General features: G+C 40.0%; 1 long non-coding RNA gene and 1 other non-coding gene across 2 annotated transcripts; both read right to left on the bottom strand.

Moving 5' to 3' along the window:
- Nucleotides 1-3,807: 3,807 nt before the first annotated feature.
- LOC134363712 (uncharacterized) lies at nucleotides 3,808-12,399 on the bottom strand. The gene is made up of 3 exons (XR_010021767.1): nucleotides 12,324-12,399; nucleotides 11,347-11,483; nucleotides 3,808-4,755 (listed from the first exon to the last, which is right to left on the bottom strand). It is a non-coding gene; the product is annotated as an uncharacterized LOC134363712 (long non-coding RNA).
- On the bottom strand, nucleotides 10,373-10,444 carry TRNAV-GAC (transfer RNA valine (anticodon GAC)). Its single transcript has one exon. It is a non-coding gene; the product is annotated as a tRNA-Val (tRNA).
- Nucleotides 12,400-12,409: the final 10 nt, after the last annotated feature.

Genomic DNA, 12,409 nt, shown 5'->3' with positions numbered 1-12,409 from the left:
TTATAAAGTGACTTATTCAGAATAAACTTTTGTGCTTAAGAAATCTATTTGTTTTTAGCATGATTTTTCCTCTCCTGTCACTTTCAGTAGTGATCAGACATTTCTCTTGGAGGTTTCCTTAAGTCTTTGGGAATACTTTATTTCCACTTTAAAGACTCAAAATTGGGATTTATGCCTGCCTTCTTTATGTTAAATGTAGTGAAACCAAATTACAGGACACAACTGTAGATAGACAAGAAAATTTTGTTCTCCCTTTATTCTTGTTGAAGCATTTACCAGTTCCAAAGAGCATGCGAAGTGGGAGATATTGTTGTGGACATTTCTGGAAAATACAATCTGTCACATCTCTTATAGAAATACTTACATTTGTTAAGCAAAAAAACCCAAGAGGCAGCACAATAATTACAGCATGATCTCAATTGTAAAGTTTAAAGAAGCGTACATATGAGCATATGCAAATGCATACATAGAGAACTAGAAAGGAATGGGATATCCTGATGATCTCTGGGATGGGGATTTGGGAGATGGGTGAAGCAGGACTTTCATATTTTGATTTACGTTACTTTTTATTGTGTAAATCTTTTACAATGAGAATTGATCATTTATTCTTTGAGTATGGTCATCCCTCAGTATCCACAGGGGATTGATTGTAGGCCCCCAGTGCTCAAGTCCATTATATAAAATGGCCTAGTACAGCAGCCCTCTGCATCCACGGGTCCTATGATTAGTTGAATCCAAGATGTGGAACCCAAAGACACTGAAGGCTGACTGTAATAAAATATCAATGATAAATCCATATTTGTCAATAAAAAGGAACCAACTATGAATGTATGCAACAACATGGATAAATTTCAAAAGCATTATGCTTAGTGAAAGAAACCAGACTCAAAAGGCTACATACTGTATGATTCCATTTATGAGACATTCTGGAAAAGTCAAAACTAAGGTTACTAGCTGCTAAATATGGGGACGGAGATTGCTGGAAAAGGGGTACAAGGGAATTTATGGGCCCAGTGGAAGTGTTCTAATTAAATCTTTATTGTGGTGGTGGCTATCCTACTGTGTACATCTGTCAAAACATTGTACCATACACTTAAAATGGGTAAATGTTATTGTATGTAAGTTATACCCAAATAAAGCTGATTTTTATTTATTTTTATTTATTTATTTAATTATTTTTTTAAAAAGATGACCGGTAAGGGGATCTTAACCCTTGACTTGGTGTTGGCAACACCACGCTCAGCCAGTGAGCTAACCGGCCATCCATATATGGGATCCGAACCCGGGGCCTTGGTGTTACCAGCACTGCACTCTCCCGAGTGAGCCACGGGCCGGCCCTAAAGCTGATTTTTAAATTACAAGATGATAAAATATCAATGTTGAAAACATCAGTTTTCAAAAAATGATATGATTATGGATGCCTTCAAATTACCAGGCAACATGTAGATGAGTCTTAATTTACATAATTATTGATTAGGGCTCAGGGATTAGAAACATGGGGTTTTCAGAGGGATGTGAGATGCATGAGGGGAGATCTTCTAGAACTTACAATTCAAAGTGTTTTATGAAGGCAGCATAGCAGAAGTTACTCCATGCATGGCACTTGCCAAATTTATGGTGGGCTATGGGTTTACAAATGTTTTAGTTGCTAGTTTACATGCAAAGTGAAAATCTAAAGTCTTGCTGTATTGGATAAAGCATCAAGTTTTTGTTTTGTTTGTTTTTTGCTTTTTAAACAAGGTCCAAGGGACCCTTCCCATGCTTATTTTTCTCTCCTTCAATACTGTGTGGCTGGGATTTCTGCTTCTAGCAATGGCAGGATAACTTTACCAAACAAACCCCTTTACTAAGCAAAATTAGAAAACCTGGACAAAATGTAAAATACATGTTTCAAAACATTGCAGAACTACCAAGGCAATGACTTGAGGGGCTAAGGTCCCCAAGAAAAGAAAAGGGAGGTCTAAAAAGAGTTCAATTCCTCAAAGTATTGGGGAATTTACAAACGGTGGCTGAGAGGCTGAGCAGAATTGTAGCTAGCTGCACGGGGCTAGAGAGAAAAATGGGTGTTCAGGGCCTGCCAAGGAGGATCCCAGATTTTCCATCATTGGTACCCTGCCCATTCCCTCAGGCCTTCCCATCACAGTAAATGTAACTTCCACTTCAGTCTGGTGTAACTTCCATCTCATGTCATCTGTGAGTCTTCGTCTGAGGGCTTCTTTTGACTGTTGGAGCCCACTCTGCCTGTGCTTGGCAGGCTGAAGTGCTAAGATCTTATTCTCCCCTCTCTAGCAGTCCTCAATCTTACTCCTTAGGTGAAATATTCCAAGGCTCAGTTTCTACACTAGCTCCCAGATTTCCACAGAGGGAGTAAGCTCCAGGGACCCATGGTAGTAACTCGCTTGATAATGCACCCTCTACTGGCTGCCTTCCCTTCCCTATCTCACTTCTTCATTCACTTACTGGTGCCCCAAATAAACTACAGTTGTCCCTCGGCATCCATGGGGCATTCATTCCAGGACCTCCCATAGATACCAAAATCCACGGACGCTCAAGTCCCTGATATAAAATGGCGTAGTGTACTTTTCCTCATCTCTAGATTGCTTATAATACCTAATACAATGTAAATGCTATGTAAATAGTTGTTATACCCTATTGTTTAGGGACTAATGACAGGAAAAAAAAAAAGAAAAGAAAAACCTGTCCATGTTCAGTACAGATGCAATTTTTCTTTCAAAATATTTTTGATCTGCAGTTGGTTGAACCCACAGATGCAGAACACATGGATACAGAAGGCCGGCTGTTCTTCAGCTGAATTAATGCTTCAGAGTTTTTGCTTCTGGGAAATCTCATACTAAAGAAGTTGGTCAAAAAAATGGTCCTACAAAACAAATCCTCAAGATGGAATTACTGATTGGATCACATACCTGATGGTAATAGTAATCACAGCTGGAGTGGGAGAATCCCTGGAACGCTATAGCCCACAATGAAGATTCTCACCTTGGTGAATTAGGATTGGATGCAAGTAAAGGGGGATGCACTGGCTTATATGACATTGCTGGCATTTGAAAGATGGCAATGGTCATTATAAGGACTGTGGTTTGTTTTTTATTAAGTGCATAGATGGGCTGAAGGAAGAAAATTACAGGTTTGGCGCAGCATCTGTCAACTCAGGGCCAGGTGTGAAAACCAGAAAGACCCTCATGGCAGTGCTTTGAGAGACCATCTCCTGCAGTCAGTGACTGTGCTGAAAATCTGGCCCATTACCCAATTGTCAGAGTAGCAGAGTTATAAAGAAGGCTAAATTTACAGCCCCTTAATGCTAAAATCTGGACCCTGATGGGGAAGAGTTGGGGCTCTGTGATCTGGGATAGGGACATCTGAGTGGATGTGCTTGAGAACCTTGAACCCCCAGATTCCCTGAATCCTCTATCATGGCATAAGTGGCCCACTACCTCCCATTAGAGGATAAAGCCCTCCCTTTTCCAGATGACCACACAAAGGCTTCACTTGAAGCAGAAAACAATCTCTCTCCTCCTGGAAATCTATCCTCACCTTCCTTATTGCTTCTAAACTAAAACTAGGATTTTTAGCATGGCCCATTTGGAGAAGTACTATCTTTGCTTTGGGAAGAAAGGGGTTCACCAAAAGGGCTGCAGAACCTAGCTAATATGTACCAACAGGAAGTGGGAGAACATGAGTGGAATTGGCTTTGAATGTGTTGGACTAGTGTATTAATCAGTTTCTGTTGCTTATAACAGAAATACTTGGAACTGGGTAATTTGAAAGAAAATGAAATTTATTGCTTATAGTTTCAGAGGCAGGGAAGTCCAAAGTTCAGGGAACACATCTGGTGAAGGCCTTGTTAGTGGTGACAGTGACATGGGGGTCTTAAATGGCAGAATGGTGGAGCAGAGAGACTAACTTCCTCATTTACTATCCTTTTTTTTTGTGATTTTATTATTTTATTTTATTTTATTTTTTTTGTGGTGGCTGGCCAGTAAAGAGGATCCGAATCCTTGACCTTGGTGTTACAACACTGTGCTCTAACCTACTGTGCTAACTGGCCAGCTCCCACTCTCCTTTTAAAGCCACCAGAACTGCTCTCATTATTCCAAGAATGGATCAATCTATTCATGAGTGTACGGTCCTCACAATCCAATCACCTCTTCAAGGCCCCACCTTTCAACTACCATAATAGGATTTCTCACTCTTAACAGTTACAGTGGGGAATAGGTTTTGGGGGGACATTCAATCCAAAGCATTCTGTCCCTGGCCCCCCAAAACTCATGTCCTTTTCACATACAAATACATTCATTTCAAATGTATTTTGAAATGTCTTAACGTTTTAACTCCCCAAAGTCTTAACTTGTTTTAACTCAAAAGTTCAAAGTCTCAAGGTCCCATCTGTGAAATCAAAACAAGTTACCTACTGCCAAATACAATGGTAGGATAGGGTACATATTCTTGCTCAAAAGGAAAAAATGAGCCAAAAGAAAGGAGTAACAGGTCCCAAACAAGTCCAAAAACCAGTAGGGCAGGCATCAGATCTCAAAGCTGGCAAATCATGTACCTGGACTCCATGTTCAATATCCTCTGCATGCTGGTCTGGGGGTTGGGTCCCCAAGTCCTTAGGTAGCTCCACTTCTATGGCTTTCCTGTTCTGAGGCCATGCTTCAGCTCTCCCAGGCTGGCATTGCATGCCAGTAGCTCTGCAATTCTGGGGTCTCTTTGTTGGGTCCCGATCTCATGGCTCCACTAGGCACAGAAAGAGAAATACCACATGTTCTCACTTATTGGTGGGAGCTAAAAATAAATAAATTCACACACACACACACACACACACACACACACACACACACACACACACACACACACACACACACACACACACACACACACACACACACACACACACACACACACAGACACACCCAGGATGGGGGTGGAGAAGACATAACAACTACAGTTCCTTGAAGTTGATACGACAAGCAAACAGAAAGGACATTGTTGGGTGGGAGGGAGGAGAGGGAGGAGGTTTTGGTACTGGACCACAATAATCAACCACATTGTATATTGACAAAATTAAAAAAAAAAAAAAAAAAAGAATCTGTAGATTGCTTTGGGTAATATGGACATTTTCACAATGTTACTTCTTCCAATCCATGAGCACAGAATGTCTTTCCACCCTTTTGTGTCCTATTTAATTTCTTTCAGTAGTGGTTTGTAGTTCTCATTGTAGAGATTTTTCACTTCCTTGGTTAAGTTTGTTCCTAAGCATTTTATTTATTTATTTATTTTTGGGTGACTCTTGTAAATGGGATTGCTTTCTTGGTTTCTTTTTCTGCTAGTTCATTGTTGGAGTATAAAAATGCTACTGATTTTTGCATGTTGATTTTGTATCCTGAACTTACCTGAAATTGTTCATCAGCTGTAAAAGTTTTTTGATAGTGTCTTTAGGTTTTTCTATATTAGGATCATGTCATCTGCGAACAGGGACAATTTGACTTTGGTTTTTCCAATTTGGATGCCCTTCATTTCTTTCTCTTTGTTGATCACTCTGGCTAATATTTCCAGTATTATGTTATAGGATTGGTGAGAGTGGGCATCCTTCTCTTCTTCCTGTTCTTAGAGGAAAAACTTTCAGCTTTTCCCCATTCAGAATGATGTTAGCTATGGGTTTGTCATATATGGCTTTAATTGTGTTGAAATATTTTCCTTCTATACCTAATTTGTTGAGAGTCTTTATCATGAAGGGATGTTGAATTTTGTCAAATGCTTGCTCTGTGTCTATTGAGATAATCATATGGTTTTCTTCCTTGACCTTGTTGATGTCATATGTATGTATTGACTTGCATATGTCGAACCATCCTTGCATCCCTGGAATGAATCCCTCTGAATTGTGATGGATAATCTTTTTGATATGCTGCTGTATTCTTTTTACTAATATTTTGTGAGAGTTTTTGTGTCTATGCTCATTTGTGTCTATGCTCATCAAGGATATTGGCCTGTAGTTTTCTTCTTTTGTTGCATCTTTGTCTGGTTTTGGTATCAGAGTGATGCTGGCCTCATATAATGAGTTTTGGAGAATGGCCTCTGATTCAATTTTCTGGAGTAGTTTGAAAAGGATTGGTATTAATTCTTCTTTAATGGTTTGGTAAAATACATCAGTGAAGCCATCCAGTGCTGGGCTTTTATTTGTTGACAGAGTACTGATTACTGCTTCAATCTTAAAATCTCAAATTTGTTGGCATACAGTTGTTCATAATAGTCTCTAATGATTTTTTGTATTTCTGAGGTATCAGTCGTTATGTCTCCTTTTTCATTTCTGATTTTTGTTATTTGGGTTTCCTCTCTTCTTTTTTTAGTTAGTTTAGCTAATGGTTTGTCTATTTTGCTTATCTTCTCAAAAATCTGACTTTTCATTACAGTGATCTTTTGTACCATTTTTCTGGTCCCTTTTTCATTTAGTTCTGCTGTAATCTTAATTATTTCTTTCCATCTGCTAATTTGGGGATTGGATTGTTCTTGTTTTTCTAGTTCTTTGAGGTATAACATTAGGTTATTTATTTGAAATCTTTCTTTTTTTTTTTCTTTTAAGATGACTGGTAAGGGGATCTTAACCCTTCACTTGGTGTTGTCAGCACCACACTCAGCCAGTGAGCGAACCGCCCATCCCTATATAGGATCTGAACCCGTGGCCTTGGTGTTATCAGCACCACAATCTCCTGAGTGAGCCACGGGCTGGCCCTTTCTATTCTTTTGATGTAAGCATTTATTGCAAGAAACTTCCCTCTTGGTACTGCTTTAGTAGTATCCCACAGGTTTTGGTATGATGTGTCCTTATTTTCATTAATTTCAAGAAATTTTTTGATTTCCTGTTTAAGTTCTTCTTTGACCCATAGGTCATTTAAGAGCATGTTGTTTGATTTACATGTATTTGTATCATTTCCAGAGTTTCACTTGTTATTGATTTCTAGCTTTAATTAACTGTGGTCTGAAGAGATACTGGAAATTATTTCAATTTTTAGAAATTTATTGATACTTGATTTGTGACCTAACATGTGGTCTATCCTGGAGAATATTCCATGTGCTGAAGGGAAGAAAGTATATTCTGTAGTTGTTGGATGAAACATTCTGTAGGTATCTGCCAACTCCAGTTGGTCTAATGTGTAGTTTAAATCCTGTTTTTCTCAGTTGATTTGTGGCTTAGATGACCTGTCCAATGTTGAGAGATGGCTGTTGAGGTCCCCCAGTATTATTTTATTGGCATCTATCTCTCTCTCTTTAGGTCTAGCAGTGCTCTGGTGTTGGGTGTGTATATGTTTATGATTGTCTTTTTGCTGGATAGACCCCTTTATCATTATGTAATGACCTTCTTTGCCTCTTTTATTGTTTTGGTTTAAAATCTATTTTATCCAATATAAGGATAGCTACTCTTGCTCATTTTTGGTTTCCATTTGTGTGGTATATCTTTTTCCATCCCTTCTGTATTAGTCTGTGTGAATCTGACAGGTGAGGTGAATTTCTTATAGGCAGCATATAGTTAGATATAGCTTTTTAATCCAATCAGTCAGCCTATGTCTTTTGAGTGGAGAATTCAGTCCACTTGCATTTAGGGTTGCTACTGAAAGGTATTATCTTACTTCTGGCATTCAATTAATTTTCATTTGGTTGTTTTAAATATCTTTCATTCCTGTCTTCGGTGTTCCTTGTTTTTTTGAGGTGGTATGATAGTTTCTTTCTCCTTGTCATTTGCATATCTGTTCTACCAGTGGGTTTCTATTTGTGTGTATTCATGGTGATTATTATTGTTTTTTGGATTCCAGATGCAGGACTCCCTTGAGAATTTCTTGTATGGCTGGTCATGTAGTGTAGTGGTGAACTCCCATGGTTTTTTATTTATGTGGGAAATACACTATTTCTCCATTTTGGAAGGATAGTCTTGCTGGGTATAATATTTTTGGCTGGCTGGTTTTTTGTTTGTTTGTTTTCTTTTACTACTTTGAATTTAGTATCCATTCTCTTCTGGCCTGTAGGGTTTCTTCTGAGAAATCTGTTAGTCTGGTGGGGACATCCTTATAGGTGACTTGATGCTCTTCTCTCTTTGTCTCTGAGTTTTTCTAACTTGACTATAATGTGTCTCAGAGAGAAACTTTTTGGTTTGAATCTTTTTGCAGATCTTTGAATCTTGGTTCTGAAAGTCCATGTCTGTCCCAATACCTGGGAGGTTTTCCAGTATTATTTTGTTGAATAAGTTTTCAGTCCCTTTTCCTTTCTCCTCCCCTTTTGGAACACCCATGATTCAGATGTTTGTGTGCTAAAGGTTGTCTGCTAGCTCTCATTGATTTTCTTCAATTTTTAAAAATTCTTTTTTCTTTTTGTTTGGCTGGGTTATTTCAAAAAGCCTGTCTTTGAGTTCAGAAATTCTTTCTTCTGCTTTCTCTACCCTGATGCTTAAGGTCTCAGTTGTGTTTTTTATTTCATTGAACGAATCCTTCAGTTTTAGGAGTTCTGTCACATTCTTTAAAGGTATCTATCTCTTTGTAAATTTCCTCCTTCATAGCCTGGATAGGTTTTCTCATTTCATTATGTCATCTGAGTCTTCTTGTATCTCATTGAGTTTCCTTAAGATTGTTTTTCAGAATTGCTTTTCAGTCATTTCAATGGTTTCTTGCTTTATAGGGTCTGGTACTTGAGAATTACTGTATTCCTTTGGTGGTATCACATTTTCTTTCTTATTTCTCTTTCTTTCTTTTGGTTTGCTTTGGTATTTCTGGTATCCCTACATTGATGTCTGGTCATATAGTAGAGCAGTTGCATCTTCTATTACTTTGGAGTGGCTTTTGAGGGGAGAGACTCTCTCCTGTAGGTGTGTTTTATATTGACCACTGACTATGGTGTTTCAGTATTAGTTCTGAGTAGATGCATTGGTGTAGTATCCATGTGGTTACCTTAGCTGTATTCAATATTGTGGTTGCATGTGAGTACCTCCATGGCCTAGGCACTGGGGCATTTAGTAGTTCCTTGTTGACACTGTGTTGGGTTGTTGAGGATGTGGGTTAGCTATTTTTTGGGAGAAGTGCCTGGATGCCCTGTTATTCTTTGGCTGGGGTGGGTAACCCTGAGCAGGCTTGTTGACACCCCAGCAAGTGTCCTGTGGCCCTGATAGGTGCCCTGGGGTATACTGGAACTCTTCAGATTGAATGAGTGACCCTAGGTGGGATTTCTCTTCCCTCGTTCCTAAAGGCAGAAGTTCCTCCTGGGATCTTGCTTCCACTGGTTGGGGGATTGGTTGGGGGATGGCTCGGTGGTGGCTGGGAATTTTCTTTTGTACTTTATTTGGCTATCTTGGGTTTTTGCACTGAGGCCTCCATTTATGCTTCTCCCCTAGTAAAGGCAGTTGTGTGGGCTGCACATGTAGCTCCCACCCTGAGGGCATGACCATGGAGACAGCCTAATTCTATTGTCGGGTCTGCTGCTGGCTGACCTGAACAGCCCTAGCCTCATTCCTTTTGGTGGGCGAGTGGACTTAAAGATTACGAGAGCATGCATCCTATCTCAATGCCTAGCTATTGCAATCACGCAGTGTTCACGAGCGCGGAAGCCCGTATTTGGCCAATAAGGGCTAAGGCAAGGTTCCCGCAGACACTCCCACCCTACTTCCTCCCAGCACCATCTTAGGCTGCCACGTTAACACGCCCTTGTGGGCCCATAATGGCGCTGCTTGTAATGTCACTTAAGGTGGCTTTAGTTTTTAAGGCCTGACACTCTATAGGTTGGGCCACTGGGACATCGACCTGTGTTCACTCACCTCTTTCTGGTGGCTCCACTTGTGACCCTCCTTGTATCAATGCAGTTGAGTGGGTGGCAGCAAGGTGCTTTATGTGCAGCCAGGGTTGCAGCAGTGCAGGGAGGCCAAGTGCAGGCAGGGTGCCTAGTGTGTCAGTGGCATGGGGGCCCTGCACAGTGTAGGTGGCTGCTGGCAGCTTGTAGAGGCAACAATGGCAGGAAGCATGATGAACCCCTCTGCAGGAAGGTGGGTGACAGTCCTGGGACTGGACAATGGTGCCAGTGGCAGTCCAGAATTTCTATTTGGTTCTTTTTATAGTTTCTATTTATTTCTTATCCTCTATTTGGTGAGGCATCATTATCATACTTTATTTTAGGTCTTTAGACGTGGTTTCTTTTAGGTCTTAGAAAAATAGTTAAAATAGCTGATTTAAAATAATTGCCTTCTAGGTCCAATGCCTACATTTCTTCAAGAAGTTTCTATTGCTGTGTTTCTCTTCTTTGGATGGGCCATACTTTCCTGTTTTCATGTTTTACAATTTCTTTGTTGTTGCAAATTCAACTTTTTATTTTTTTGAAAAGATGGCCGGTAAGGGGATCTTAACCCTTGGCTTGGTGTTGTCAGCACCACGCTCAACCATTGAGCTAACCGGCCATCCCTATATAGGGATCCAAACCCGTGGCCTTGGTGTTATCAGCACCGCATTCTCCCAAGTGAGCCACAGGCCAGCCCAAATTCAACTTTTTAAATAATGTAATATGGCAACTCTAGACATCAGATCGCCCCATTCCCACACCAGGATTTTTTGTTCGTCTTTTGTTGCTGTTGTTGTTACTGCTATTTATGAGATTTTCCTGAACTAATTTTGTAAAGTCTGTATTTTTTGTTATGGGTGCCCACTTAAGTCTCTACTTGGTTAGCTGAGTGGCCAGCTGTTTGGATGGAAATTTTCTTAAATGCCTTGAACCAATAAGCTTTTGTTGAAGGGCTTTATGTGCATATTGAGGCATGCAACACTCTAGCAGTTTACAACTCTGCTCTAGCCTTTACTTTCTGATTTCATAGAATCTAAGTCAGACCAAGGTGGGAGATTAGGACCTTCTTAGGTCTTTCCTGGGCCTGCATACAGCGCTACATATTCACATCACCTTCTAGGTTCCCAGGAATGTCAAGTTTTTAAAGCCCTCTATGGATATCACATTCTCCATCTTTTCCTTTCATTTTATGGTCTCTTTACCTGAACATCCCAGGCAGCTGGGATGTTAGACAATCACCACTGACTGGTTAAGAGTGCCACCTTGTAACACCAAGACCAAGGGTTTGGATCCCCATACTGGCCGGCCACCAAAAAACCAAAACAATTACCACTGTTTTTAAAAACTGGCCCAGAGCAAAGGCTGTTAGCAGCGTGTGAGCTCTTAGTGTTATAGTGTTTAAAATTTTTATCATGGTATTTTAATAATTTATACATTATAGCTCTTGAACCTGGACTTTCCAACTTGCCAGTCCCTACCATACCCTTTTGTTTTGTATTCAGCCCACTCTTCATTACCTACCTTCTCCTGTGAGCTTCAATCTTGGGATCCAGTGCTTCTCATTATCATAGCCCTAAAGCTCAGCAGTGCCAGACAACATGAATTTAATACTGTTGACATGTTCTCATCCTGTCTTGATCTCATCAGTCCCAGCAACACTAACCACAGAACAGAAATAACTTGAATATAATCTTGCTGTATTACTCCATTTCTGTTGCTTATAACAAAATACATGGAACTGGGTAATTTAGAAAGAAAACAAAATTCACTGCTTAGTTTCTGAGGCTGGGAAGTCCAATGTCCATCTGGTGGTGGTGACAGTGACCCAGGGTCTCACACTGCATGATGGTGGAAGCAGACAGACTCTCCTCTTCTTTAAAAGCCCTCAGAACCACACCCCCAACCACCATTTTTAATCCATTCACTGCTGCACAGCTCTACAATCCAATCACCTCTTCAAAGCTCCACCTTTCAATTACTATGATAGGATTTCCCACCCTCTTAACAGTCACAGTGGGGGCTAAGTTTCTAATACATAAAACTCAGGGGATGCAATTCAAGCTTCAATGAGTTTTGGGGAGACATAATTTCAATCCACTACACTTATGTAAGAAAAGTTGCTTCCTAATATTTAAACATTTCACCTAACAGCTTTCATTCTACAGGCAAACATCCCTCCCCATTAGTTGTCTTTTAATGACATTAATTGATGAGTTTTATAAACTCCCTTTTCATATCTTCACTTATTATTCCCTACTAATCCAGGAATTATTGTCAGATTGCATTTTCATTTCTTCATTTATTATTTGCATGCTTACTGCTTGCAAATGCTATGGTTTGAATGCATTTCTCAAATTTCACATGCTGTAAACAATCTCCAGTACAAGTGCTGAGAGGTGGGAACTTTAAGAGGTGATTAGTGCTGTATCTCAGGAGTGGGTTAGTTACCATGGGACTGAGTTTGTGATAGATAAAAGGATGCATTCAGTCTCCTTTACCTTCTGCTACGGGATGATGCAGCATGAAGGCCCTTGCCAGATGCTCTTGGACTTCCCAGCCTTCAGAACTGTAAGAAATAAATCCG

This window comes from Cynocephalus volans, chromosome 1 (assembly GCF_027409185.1).
Source record: "Cynocephalus volans isolate mCynVol1 chromosome 1, mCynVol1.pri, whole genome shotgun sequence".
Lineage (NCBI taxonomy): Eukaryota > Metazoa > Chordata > Mammalia > Dermoptera > Cynocephalidae > Cynocephalus > Cynocephalus volans.
The sequence above is the reverse complement of the archived record's forward strand: the minus strand, read 5'-3'. Positions and strand labels throughout refer to the sequence as shown.